Genomic DNA, 14,493 nt, shown 5'->3' with positions numbered 1-14,493 from the left:
TTAATGGTGTCATTTGCATTGTGAACTGAAATTAAAAGGAGTTGCCACTAAGGTGAGACCATAGCTAAAAATCCTGCCCAAATTTTCCTAGGTTTGAATAGCTACCTCTTTTGCTTGTAAAAGCTTTATTATATTGCTTAACATGTCTTACAGTACAGTAATTCAACATGGATCAGTTTAATCCCCCAGCCGTGATGGCAATATGGCCTCCAGGGCAATAAGGGGGATGATCTGGGGAAGCTTTGCATGGGGTTCAGTTTTTGCTTTGCTTCACTTGGTCCGATTCAAGTGAAAACATCTCCTGTGTTGTTCCTGGAAATGCTGCAAGGCCATCTGTTTCCAGAGTGCTGGTCCAAAGGCATTTTTCCCTACCTTTGACTATGGGTGTTTGCCATGAGTAACTACACACTTAAGCCTCCATGGCAGTAAAACCTACTCAGGTACTTCAGCATTTATTTCCTCAGGCTCCTTAATGATATCAAGTTGTGTTGGGGCATCAGAAATACATCTGCCTCATTACTGTGTTTTTTCCTCACACTGCAGAAACTGAAGATTCTCTCTCAAATAGCAAATAACTGGGGGATAGAAGGGTGGCTGTTGGAGGGAGAGCTGATAAGTCTCCAATGTGTTTTCAGTAAGATCCCAGTGGGGGTGCCTTCAGCCCATCTAATTCTATTTATCTGGTGAGCAGGCAACTGTGTCATTTGTCTGAGGGAGTGTCTGGTTTCAGAGACTGCACCTTATTATATCTTCCTTTGAAGAATGAAAAGTCCTTGAGCCTCAGATACTTCCTCTTCTTTGTGCAGACACTTTGAAATAGTGATAAAATAAATGTGCATGCTCTAAAATAATCTTGGTGAGGTTTTATTTTCTTATTTCTCCTTGGACCTCTTATTAGCAAAGAAGATTCTCCCTTCTCCCCCACTCCCATCAAGTTATTTTGCAAGGTTTCTTTATGTCATTTCTGGTTACTTGTAAATCTAGAATATATGATTATGTATATATAATCTTGCTGGAATAATGAGCAACATTATGGATATAGATACATGCAAATTTGCTTGTAAAGCTTATTTTACCATTTAAATTGATGGTAGAATGGATAAAATGGGGTTTTATTTGTATGCTTTCAATTTTTTTTTTATATTTTGTTTCAAAAGCTATTTTAACTACTCGACTCTCCACTTTCCTATCTAAAAATGGCTCAATAGACAATTGGCTAACAGTTGCCTACCCTCTGTGTAAGGGTGGATGAATATGTTGAACCATATACTGTGGATTTAATACCATGGTTTGCCTCACCTAACGCTGATTCCTTTCAGCGACTCCTTGGGAACTTGGAGTTGATTATTTGTAATTCATTTTCTTTGGGTAAAGTGGGAGGAAGCAGTGTAATGTGAAATGATTTCTTTAATAGTTAGTAAAAAACAGATTGTCTATTAAAATGTTTTTACCAGCCAAACAATGACTATGTTCAATTTGAAAATAGGGGCATTTAAATGCATAAATACATTTAGTGTGTGTACCATTGGCCACTTAAATGGATTGATGATTTCTGAACAAAATTACTAGTTTTTATTTTTGTGTATACACACGGGAAGAAATATAACCAAGATTGTAAGCATACAGGTCATTACAGAATTTCAGCTTCTTTATGTACTTAGAAAGCCCATTATAGCATTTACTTTGTTTCTGTGATAAGAAAATGAGGAGGTGTTCTGACCTCATTTGTTAGTACTTGTCCCTTGAAATGAGAAGCAGATCAATTAAGATCATGTATGTAGACACACTTCCCCGCTTCTCAGAACAAAAACACTTTTGAGACAAATGCATGTGGCTCATAAAAGTCTTACTGTGGAGATTCCAATAGCCATAAATCTTGAAAGAGAAGCATTTCTGAAAGTAATTGATATATGTGTAAAATGAACATGGACACACTGTTCATCTTCTACACTAAATATTGTAGGAATTAATTCTGAGAAGTATAAAACCTTTTATTTGTTTTTCTTTATTTTGCTCTTGTGAGCTCAGTTCACTAGCAACTTTGCAATGCAGGACATGTAACCTATGATGCTACTTCAGAAATGCTGTGTGATCTTGACACCTTGGTCTTGTTGAGAAGCCTCCTTCTGCAGGCCTTATTCTTTGTATGCAAGTTCCTCTGCTCCCAGAGTAATCGTATTTGACTCCAAAACACTATATGGATGAAGCTGGCTTCTGTTAACCTAGATTTAGTCAAATCTCTCTCTTTGGTAGAAATGCTTAATCTGAAGTTGGGTGTCTGGTATCATAGAATAATTCAAGTGGAAAGGGACCCCAAGAAGTAGGTAGTCCAACCTCCAGCTCAACAGAGGAGCATCCATGATATGACACCAGCTGGAAGCTGTGTCCAGTCTAGTCTTGAAAGCACCAAGAATGGAGAGAGCAAAGCCTTTCTGAGGATGATGAGGGTGATGCACGGTAAATTTAAGAAAGAATTTGGATAGTTATAGAAAAGTCCTGGCCAATTGAATATAGTCTCCTGCCTTACTATGGTGAAAAATGAATGTTACGTTATGAACAATGGATGTTGAGAATTGCCTCCCTCACGCTTAGATTTCTGACATTTCAAGGTCTGAAGTAAGAATGTTTTCTAAAACTACATTTAGCTGCTTGGAGTTGAATATTTAATGGAATCAAATCAAGATTTGTAATGTGATTTGTAATAAATAGCATCTTAGGAGTAAAAGAATTTTTACTACATTTTCTACTTTCAAAAGTTCAACAGCAGATCAGGTTAAACGTGCCTAACAAATTTTGATCATGTTTGTCATTGTAATCTTCAGAGAGCTGGAAAGAATTTTTTTCCCTCATTCTGTATACTTATATATAAAGGAAAGCATGCAGCTGTCAAGAAAACTGTACCATCCATGCTAGGAACAATGCAGTTGCCTCTGTAGTATGAAATGATGAAAAAATGTGCTACCAGGCTGTAACAGTCCCAAATCTGCTCCAATCCAGATCTCATTTTCTTTGCTAGCCTCACATAAAGCCAAAGTGCTGCTACGTGACTCAGAGGAGTTTTAGTTGCCCTAAGCTTTTAATTAATTCCTTTCTGCTACTCTGTTCTTCTCTTTGCTGTTTGAACACAGTTCTCAAGTTAAATAATAAAAAATAAAATAATCATAGAAATGTATACGTAATTGTTACAGACAAACAAATGTCATTTAAGCATTTATCCTTCTTTCTGGTATCAGCTTATTACACTGGAAAGAAATTAATATTACTTTTGACCATGCAGTAGCGCCAGTGTTACATTCTATCTTTCACCTTTCCAGATGGCTGTTAAACCAGAGGTTCTGAACTAGCCAAGAATCTATAGACAGAAACGAAATTATCAGTGTCCCTGAATCAAATAAGGACTTGGTGTGCTCATATCTATGAGGTGATGGAGTGGGATGCAGAAATATTCTATAAAATGAAACATACATGCATGGAGTATTCTCCCAGCAAACTCTCCGATTTTGAGTGGTTTTGTCTCTTTGTAAGAATTTTAAAATTATAGATACTATCAAAGGAAAAGTTGTTTGTGAATATACAAAAATAATGGCATTTGTACTCAAAAGGCAAAACATGATTTTACTTAGGGAAGATGAATAAACTAATTGTAATATTTTTGCAGACGCTAATCTAGAAGTCCTGAAATCTTTCATTGTATAGTTTCCTATGCCCAAAGCACACACTATTTTCTAGTTTTGCATGTAACTCAATAGATTGCAGAGTAAAATCATAGAATCATTAAGGTTGAAAAAGACCTCTAAGATCATCTGGTCCAACCATTCACCCATTCCCACTATGCCCACTAATCATTTCCCTCAGTGCCACATCTACACATTTCTTGAACACCTCCAGGGATGGTGACTCCACCACTTCCCTGAGCAACATGTTCCAGTGTCTGACCACTCCTTCTGAGGAGAACTTTTTCCTAATATCCAACCTGAACCTCCCCTGGTGCCTCTTGTCCTGTATCTACTTATTGCTTCATTTAATATATACATTGTGCTGTATAGTTGAGCAGCCCCACATATGCACATGTATTCCAGCTCCAATGTGTTTATTCAGCAGGTTTGCAGTGAAAAAGCAATCAAGAGTCTCAGGACACTTTACAGAGAGAGATAACTTCTGTAGCTGATTTTGGGGATGGATGAGTGTCATCATCCCATCACACATGGTCACTGCCTGGGTTTGGATGGTGAGCAGCCTTCCTGAAAGTCAGCTCCAGGCTAGTAGCTTTTGTTTGTGAGACCATGTCCAGTTCCATCCAAGGAAAGACATACTGAGCACAGGATCCCTATGCTGCTGCAGAAACATAATCCTTTCCTGCAGTTTGATCTGCCCAGGTCAAACACTGCAAAGAATATATTCTGCAGTCAGGGAAGTTTGGCCTCCGCCAGCCCTGAAGGGCCCCTGCTTAGTGACAGACAGAACCAGGTCATGAATGGGCATGTAGGTTATTTTCCATCAACTGCACGGGTTTTACTGCATCAGAACATGAATCAGAAGTAAGACAAATACTTCCGCCACAGCAAGAGGGAAAATGTATTCACTGTTTACTCAATCAGATCCTCTGCATGCTGATAACTTGTGTCTGGACTTAATGTACAACACAGAGACAGGCTGAAAAATGGCTGTGCTTTTTGATAGGTGTAAGAGTTGTCTCCCACCTGCTGCCACATAGACACAAATAATTGGAAACAATAGGACAGCTACCCGGTGTAGAAACAATTCAGTGGAAGACATCTGACAACTCAACTTCCTGGTACAAACTCATTTGCTTATACCACCTGGCCTCTGACAGTTATTCATTTCAACCTCCTTGATCAGTGACAAAACTTTCAACAAGCTAGATTTTTCTATCGACTAAATTCTGCACACACCCATTTACCATCAGATTTCCAGCAAACACTAATTTCAGCACTGTCAGCAATAATACATGCCCAGAAATTAATCATGGATTGCAGCTCCAGGCCCTGACACAACCGTTTAGTCGCCATGTAAAAGTGGCACTTCCGACCACTCGCAGACTGTGGGTGATTATCTGTGAGCTGAGCTGTCTGTTCTGCAGCATATTTTACTCTAAATCCTCTCTTAGGCGTTTTGGTTGCTGTCACAAGGTGGTACACTGCTCCAGACTTTCCAAGTACCATTGGCTGGTGTCAGACTCAATAGTGTCTTCAGTCTTGTGGAGACCTGCTGTTGAGTTTACTTCTGGACGAATAAGTGTGTCCAGCCATAACACATTTTTTCCCCTCTATGTGAAACTGCTGACTGAGAAGAATGTTGCTGAGAATTTTGTAGGACTAAAATGCCCTGATTTCCACGTGGTCACCTCAGTTACCTCCCTGTGTAAATAATCCCTGCAAGGATTAAAGTTTTCCTATCAGCATGTCTTGATAGTTTTCCAATTTTAAATCAGAACTGCAATACACTGAATATCTGGTTTGAGAGTACTTTTTATGCCGGAAGGGGACAGTGATGTTGGGCACAGCAGCCACATAGATATCACTCCTGCGTAAATACTCCCAGCTCAAAATAAAGGATGATTATTTATTTAGAAGTCTAAGAAATGGAGCACATTAACGTACTCCGGGAATCTAAGGAAGTTCTACACAAAAAGATAAAACTCCGCACACAAAACTGTAGCGATTTACCATAATTCAGGATAGCCAGACTCAAGAAACTCATTCCTAATTCAGTTAAACAGACCACTTCTAATATGCATGACATGTAGACTTGCAGTGTGTGTGGGCAAGTTGCTGTCATAGCATAACATTTATGACTTAATTAAGGAATTGGTAATGCAATGTTTGTTAGTCTGTTTTCATTCTTCCTCCCAGAGATGATGACTGAGGATGAGTAAAGATGATGGTTGGGTAAGCAAATCCCAGCCAGTTACACACACAACTGCAAGTTGCAGATTTAAGCTACAAATTGAGCTAATAGGGTAAATTCATGTAGTGCTTTCTAATGGACAAGAAACACTAAATTTCAGCCATTCATTTTTGAAATATTTGAATGATGGAAGAAGGAAAATTAGAAGATTCTAGAGGGTGGGGAAATACATTTATAACAGCTAACTGAAAGCTACACCAAACTTTATTCTGGATAACTTATTTGAAAGAAATGAACATTAAGTGTGTAGAAATGGTCTTCTGGAGTTTTATGTCATTTGCTACTAGAATTTGAAACCATGAACAGAGTTTCACATGGGAATAAGTAATAGAGGTAATACTTCTCTTGGGAGACTGTGGGCATTTTCAGTTTATGGGAAGCAATGACTCTCCTGTTTGGTTGTTGGCCATTGTTCAGTTTTGCTTTAGGGAATTAATTATTTGTGTGGTAACCCCACAAGATATCTTTCAGTCATTTAAAGATGTGATTGTGGAGTTGGGATGAGGGAAATTCATGATTGCGGTGCTATAATCTGCCTTGGATTTTCTGTTGACTGACTTTATCCTTTCATTATAAGGATAGAAATGGCCCCCACAAAGTTTTTCAGTCCTTTCTTAAAGCATCAGAGCCATATTGGTTTGCCATATTTAGCATCTATTCTGTGTAACTTAAAATTAAGGCAAAGAGCAAGGAAGTCTATGACTGTTGTCATGAACCTTTGTTTTAGCCTTCAGCATGTTTTTATCTTCTGCTCTAATAAGCATTAAAGTTAATAGCAGGAAGCAGCCATTAGATCTACTAATACTGAAATTGCTTTTTTAAAATACTGTTAAATGCTTTTAAAACTGGATAATCTGGATATGTTCACTGAATTCTATGTGAAATGGGCCTTATTGTTCTTGGTTTTTCTTCCAGTAATGTTATTGTTATTCTATCAGTAATGTCCAATGGTAGGAAACAGGTAAGCCCTGTGATTAAAGCTAAACTTTTATTAGACCAATAATAGCAGAGTAGAAAAAACAAAATAACTGACTGAATCCTTGTATCAGGTCTCCAATCAAGCTTAAAAATTAAACTGAAACACAAAGATGTTAGTATTAAATACAAATTGGTAAACATTTCTAAGTCTTTAATATTCTGCTCCAGCTTCTAAGGTTAATCTTTCCATGTGGAGAGACTTTCTGGATAGATCAATCCCTGAAATGATGAGCCTTCCTCGGAGGGAATTTTAGAGCATGGTCTAGGATGGACAGGATAAATGTAATTAATAGGCTTCGTATAATTAAAAATGCAAAGGGAAGGGAACAGAAGGGAGAGGAAGAGAAGGGATTAATCATACCAGGTCAGGTTGGATAGGGTGGTGTTGAACCAGAAAAATGTTTCAAGTTGGTAAAATGGATGGAGTTGAGCTCGGAGGATGACTGTGGGCTGTTTCCTGAATCCTGTATAGTGTTTCTGGGGTGTGGAGTAATGCAAAACACTCTCAAGATCATATCTATGCTTTTTATGGCATCTTTTGATTCATAATGGCATGCTGAAAAGGTTATTACAACTCAGAGTACCATTCCTAAAACTCAACAGCAACCTTACTAAAAGCATTTTTTTCTCCGGGTATCTTTGTGGGTCAATTACCAAGCTGTCAGCAGTATTGACTCCTGTCACCAGTAAGGATGCATTGGTGTTGTCATTCGCAATTCATAGCACAGGGTTGTGAAGTGAATTTTATCCAGCATTCAGACATAAACTTGAACTTTCTGAAGCTCATTTTGTCGTGTGCATTGTAAACCTTGACTATTCTTGAATACAGTTTAAATCTTGGCTGCATCTTTATGTGGGATTGCATTTGAGTCTAGTTCTTATGATATCTGGGCCAGTTGTATAGACTGCTGTGCAAAGGCATTTGTTAATTGGGAATGCCTCCTTTGAAGAATGATGTACTCTGAAAGGTAATATTTGATCAACTGTACCCTAGTTCTTGGAGTCGGAGCATTTTCTTACGCAGTTGGCTCATCTCTGAAAATGCAGCCTCTAGCTGTTGCATTATTCACCAGCTTAAATTTCAGTAGCCATAAATAGAAAACTACTCTGGTTTGGTTCTGTGAGGTGGTTAGAGGGTGGGGAGAAGCAGGACCATTTCTAGTCAGGTGTGCTGAGACTTGCAGCTTGCTACCAGTTTTTGACAGTTTGGATATAATTATTTATCTTTCTGTGCAGAGGATCAAAAAGATGCATTAGGATATGCTGAGTTATGTGCTCCTAAACAACAGTGCAAGTGAGCACACTTGATATTCTGTTCCCACAAGCTGAAAGACAAAGCCATACTATTAATGGCAGAAAACAGCCATTAATCCAAGTGGTCTGAACTAATTTGTTTTGGACTATATACATACATTTGTGTATGTGGTTTTTTTTTTTCTTTTTTTTCTTTTTCTGTCATCTCAGAGTTGTGATGGCGTGATAAAAGTCTGTACCCTCAGGGCCCTATGAGATATTGAAGATTTTTTTTACTAAAAAGAATTAGGGACATTTATGCAGAAATTTTGGTTCTGCATGCTCTGAGAACAATGTTTTTACGCATTCGGTTCTCTAATAGTTGTTCAAGTCTCTAACCCTGAAAATATATTTATCTAAACCTGATGCAACTACACATCTTGAGAAAAAAGGTGCTTGCTAAAATCTAGTCCCATTCTTTTTTGAATAGAAGTCATATTTGTTCGATGTCTAGATTTATTCAGCAGATACGTGTCTTTATATGCATCAGTAATTTCAGAAATAAATGTAAATGTCTATTTAATATACATATATACTTGAGCAAATCAAATGATATCCTTTAAATGATATTAGGAAAGTTTTGCATTGCTAGCACGTCTTTACTCTGACAGGTAAGGGAGAAACATGGCATGCGACACACCGTGCAGAAAAGGCGGGTATTTGTTTTTGGCTTCAGTGCTAAGGTTCTTTTTCCAGTAATTTCCAATACCAACGTAAAGGCAAAATGTTAAGAATGGAAAGGCTGCTTCACTAACCGATATCAACAGTTTTAAGGTGAACAGCTCCATTGTGCAATTTCACAGCTGCAAATTCCGGACAGCATACCTGTTTAATTTGATTAGTATTGCAGTGTCTCACTGGTATGATATGTGCAGATAATTTAGACATTGGAACAGGTTGAGTTCCATGATTCATGTAGGTTATCTATGCCATCTTGACAAAAACAGGTTTCAAAGGAATTACATACACAGATTACACATACATATACATATACATATTACAAATACTGCCAGGGAATGGTTAGTTTTTGTGAATGTTTCTTTTGGAATATGCAAACAAACTTGTGAATTTGCAGCCTAAAAATGCTCACTGCTCTGTCTTGAGTATGCACTACAAAACGTTCAGGTAAACTCACGGGCTGTGAAAGATACAACTGCATTCACAATCAACTTTACTTAAAAGAAAATGTCTGAGTTTTCCAGCCTGGCCTTTTGTGCACGGTTAGAAGTAAGACCTATCTTTCCTGTAGTTCTGATGTGCCTTTTTTATTGTTCTTGACAGCACACATTCAAGGAGAAATTTCATGGAATGGCAGTGTTTTGACAGTTAGAAGTCTTTCAGGCACCAAGCAAGACTACTGAAAGTTTTTAAGTCTACGGCTCATAGCAGTACTTCTTTTCCTTTTCCAAGAAGGTTATCTACTCATTAAAGAGGAATTACATCAGTAAGCAAAGAGGGGTAATGTAAAATAAGTATGCCACATTTACCAGGATAAGAGGGTCAAAAAATGCGAGAACAAAGAAATTTTTCCCAAAGGTCATAAAGCAGAAGAAAAAGGACAGAGGTGAAGGGAACATTCAGTGAAGGGAATATGGGGAACTGTTTCTTCATACAGATGGAATTTTTCATCTCTTTCCTGTAGTTCTTCACAGTTCAAAATTGAACAGCTGATATGAATAACTATTCGGAGGATATTTCTACATCGCTTAAAAAATAGGAAGCATATTGTTTTGAATGCCCTTAGTGGTAAGAATAACCAAGATTACTATCTGCATTAATTATTAATCTTCTTTTTCACACTTCATGCTCTCTTTTTTTCCACACTTGCCGATTCTAGACCTAAAGCTTCACAATGGAAGCGGATTTGTAGGTAAACATAAGACCTCATTCTTGACAGTTGTTAGAACGAGTGCAAATGCAACAATCTAGAGCTACATCACAGGGCTGACTAGTTGTAAAAAGTCATAATCTAGCATTTTTCTTTATGTGAGAAGTATGTGTTTTGCTACCTCATTGAGACATGGTGGATATAGCACTCTGGGGCATATTTCAGTGACCTGTAGGTCAGGCTTGACAGTTGGACTTGATGACCTTGAAAGTCTTTCCAACCTAGATAGTTCTGTGATTCTATAAGGCAAGGTAGTACATTATATGTAAAACAATGATCATGGGTTGGTTGTGATGTATTTTGAATGAATGACATTAAAAATTCATCAGTCAATCACTAGTGATTTTTTTTTTTTCTGTTTAATATTGCTCTTCACACCTACCTTACATACTAATCCAGAGTGTGTCAGGTCAGAAAGTCAGTATATGCTGAAGTATGCTGTGAAATTTATAGATCTAAACTCTGCTAAAAGGTTTACTGTTTCATTGTTTGCAGAATTGCATTTCATCTCTTTTTATTTTTATTTTTTTTTCAATTCAGGTTGCACTGTTTTTTATATACAGGTAAGGGAAGAAATCTATTCAGACTGGAAAAGGCGGATGGGATTTTGTGTACTGGGTTTGCAGGAGATGATTCTGAAGACTGACTGAGAAGCTAATTCATTGGTCGCTTGAAAATAAGTCTGAACTCGCTAAGGTCTGTTCAGTGACTGAGTCAAACTGCTACTAAATTCTGAATAAATATTTATGTGGCTCATTTCTGCCGTACTAAGACTGCACGCTAAATATGTCTGCGTGTCAATCTAACCAAAATAAAACCATTACATAGGTCTGAATTTTATTGAACATGTGATAATTTTATTTGACATGAAAAATTAAAAGCACTCGGAAGGTCTGACAAAGATCTGGTGTTTAAAACTTATCCTCATCTTCCCAGAGGAACACTTTCCTGAGCCTTGGCAGTTTTAACCTGCTTTGGCTTTTTGATTTGTAAACATTCATCGGTATCTCTACACTTTTCTGCAAATCTGCTCAAGAACAGTTTATATAATATTCATTTTTAGTACATAAGGGAGAAATTAAGAGTCTTGCCAACACTTCCTAGAATGTGTTGTCATTTTTTTTTTCTGTCGATGAACAAGTTACTCCCATCTTTTGCTAACAGTTCAATGCTTTGTCTTTTATAATAGCCATTCAGTCGATCTTGCAATGAGAGTTTTGAGTAAAATATTCCTTAAGAATTACTCCTGCTTCATGTGATCAGCTTTTTATATGAGTCTGTCAAAAAAAGCCTTCTGTTACTTTTGCCTATTCCTCTACCCTTTTGGAAACCTCTCCATCTCCAATAAATAATCCCCAGATTATCTCTGCAGTTCCCAAGGGTTTTGCACATGCCCTAAAAGTTTCTCATGAATCATGGAAATTCAGTGAAATCATTGAACATCTTGGCATTACCTGGGAGAAATGAGAAGTCTTAAAAGAGGCTTGGTCTAGACTGTAACAATACATCCTGGTCAAGACACACTGAGCTTTCAAAGGAATGGAAGTATTAAAAGTAGTATTAACTACAATGGCAGTTTGAGTCTGATGTTAACAATTTAGGCTAAGGGTTTCAAGTAATAATGCTGAAAAAAGAGATTGTTGACAGCTAACTGGTTGAACTGTGACATTTCTTGTGTATATTTTTACACTAAGAGCAATTTAGACTAAAATTTACTGTTGAGAGTTGTTGATATGTTTGACCTTAACCAAAATAGTAGTATTAAATTATGTAATCATCTTACAACGGTGCTGGTACTTTATTTGTGTAAACATATAAAAGTTATGTTTATGGAAGATCTACAAATGTTTTATAAGCAGCTTCCCCCTGCTCTCCCCACACACACTTATTCACCTATATCATATTTTAACTGAAGCACTTATTTGTAGTACAGTTTATGTTCAAAGTAGCAGTTGTTTCTTACCCAAGAAAGCCAGCAGAAGAAATTTAATTATACAGCTGATAGATAATTACTTCACTGCGCTCTGACTTTGTTGAACTTGCTTTGTCACTCTTTCTTCAGGTTTTGCCTTACAGAGCTTTCTTTTAGCTTTGTTCACGGAGGACAAGGGAGAGGAGAGCAATGCAAGTAATCAAATTACTTTGCATTTTGACTCTAACACCATGATATCTTTAGATACAAGGAAGATCTGAGGGTCAGGCCCACATATGTTAAAATAACTCACTTATAGCTCAGAGGAACAGATTGGACTGCCTTACACAGATGGTAGAGATGTAGGAGTGAACCTCTGGTACCTGAATACTTGTTTATGAACCAGAGCACAAAGATACTGTGAGAAGTTATCTCTAGAAGCATGAAAAATGCAAGAGACCAAGTGGGAGAAGATAGAGAAACAGTCATTGTTTTTTCAGACTTTCTCCAATTCAATTGTTCTACCTGTGTTAATCTGAAAAAAAAAAAAAAGAAAAAAAAAAAAAAACCTCTGAACAACACTGATAACATGCAGCTCAGCCTCTCTGTTTAAATCGGGTACATAGTGAGGACTTCTCTCCAGCATGCTGTGTGCCCTTCAGCAGAAGCTGCTGTGATGGATTGTGTGCTGTTGGAGTACCCATGTCAGATGTTGCCAAATGATCATTATCCCATCCAGGCAATTATTTTCATTTTCCCCCCTAGTAAAACTGTTCTGATGCAAAGTTAGTCCTCTGACATTTCCTTGCCTTATTGCAGAGTGGCTGATGGGGAAGAGAGGAGCAAATGATTGTTTTATGTCAGATTGACATTTCAAGGTACTCAAAATACTCTTCACTAGTGAAATAAATCTGAGAGTTTAAAAGCCACTCTTGATGAGTAGTCACTTTCTACATTTTAAGCATAATTTCTAAGAGTATTATTTATTCCTAGGCAATATTTGGCTGAGAAGATTGCATCAGTTTATTGGCAGAACATTATACCTTTTATCTTGGCTTGTATTTCTAATAGATTTATTGTTATAGATCACAGTTTTATATTAATAATACACAAAAAGTGAACCTAGACTCTATCTGATTTGAAGTGTGATCTGTTGGAGAACAGATCCTTTTGTTTTTTCTTAAAAAACAGCTTAGGTTTGTTTAATGCAAAATAGTATGATTCTGTCACACTAAGATGAAGGCTAAATCAAATCCTATGGGACCAGCAACTCAGATCAATTGAGAAACAGATTCTGTGGCACCTTTCTGATCACTTTTGGGAGGAAAGAACTCGCAGTTTGCCTTTCAGGAATGAGTTCAGGACTGCAGGAGGAAGATAACTTCTTCATCTTAAAGAGTAAAGTCCCTACAAGCAAAAGAAGTCTGATATGTATTCCACTTTGTAGCATCAGTTTTTAGAGAAGATGCTACACTTTAAGCACATATTTGGTCCTGCTGCATGAAACTGAGGAGAAAAAAGGATGGTTGTTTCTTCTATATTGCCCATCATAAGGTAACAGAAAAAAGCAAAGAATGAATGTTTGCATGTCTACAGCTCATGCTCATCCTCACAGGCAGATAAACACTGAGTGTCAAGAATTCATCTTATCTTTGGTTAGGAAAAGGCATGTAGATTATATTTTTACACACTCAATTTGAATAACAGGTCATAAGTAAAGATGATACAATACTCCTCTAATGTTTTTGTATTGGCATCTCTGCTGTGAGAGAGCTGTTAAAATTTAAATAACAGAAGGGAAAAGAGTGAGTTGTCACTAGTAATTTCTGCACAGTATTGGATCTTGGTCAGTACCCACAGGCTGTAAAATAAATCATGTGGACAATGGCTTCCAGATCATGACCACCTGCTCTACATGGTCATTTACGACAGTCAACTCTGTTTAATTTGTCTTTGGTGACATTTGACAGATGCTAGACAGGGATTTAATGAGAAACAAATTTATTGCTGCCATTTTGAAGAAATTATGAACCAGACTTCTTTATTTTAATTACATAAGATAAACTATGGAATTCTAGTACACTTTCAATGGGAAATGGTTGATGAATATTCAACTGTACTTTGTAGATACAAACAGACCTTAAACTCTGATGTCTGTTCTTTTGCCTGCATTTCTTTTTCTCCTTTGTAGCAAGCCAGTAGATCTATATAGATAAATAGGATAAGGAGCAGACTGAGAAGAACCATCAGAGTGTTCCCACTGCTTAAAATTAAATTTTGAAAATAAACAAAAGAAAGATGGTGGACTTTAAAAGACACCTGGTGACTTTTGCTACCATCCCATCCATTGACTTCTTCAGTCCTGAAGAATGAAGTTTCTAGAACTCCCCAGCACATCAGAAATCCTCTACCTTCATCATCCTTCTTGCACAGGCTGTACAAAGACAATGAAATAGAATGGAATGGAATAGGTTAGGGTAGGGTACGATAGGAG

Source organism: Gallus gallus, chromosome Z, assembly GCF_016699485.2.
Source record: "Gallus gallus isolate bGalGal1 chromosome Z, bGalGal1.mat.broiler.GRCg7b, whole genome shotgun sequence".
Lineage (NCBI taxonomy): Eukaryota > Metazoa > Chordata > Aves > Galliformes > Phasianidae > Gallus > Gallus gallus.
The sequence above is the reverse complement of the archived record's forward strand: the minus strand, read 5'-3'. Positions refer to the sequence as shown.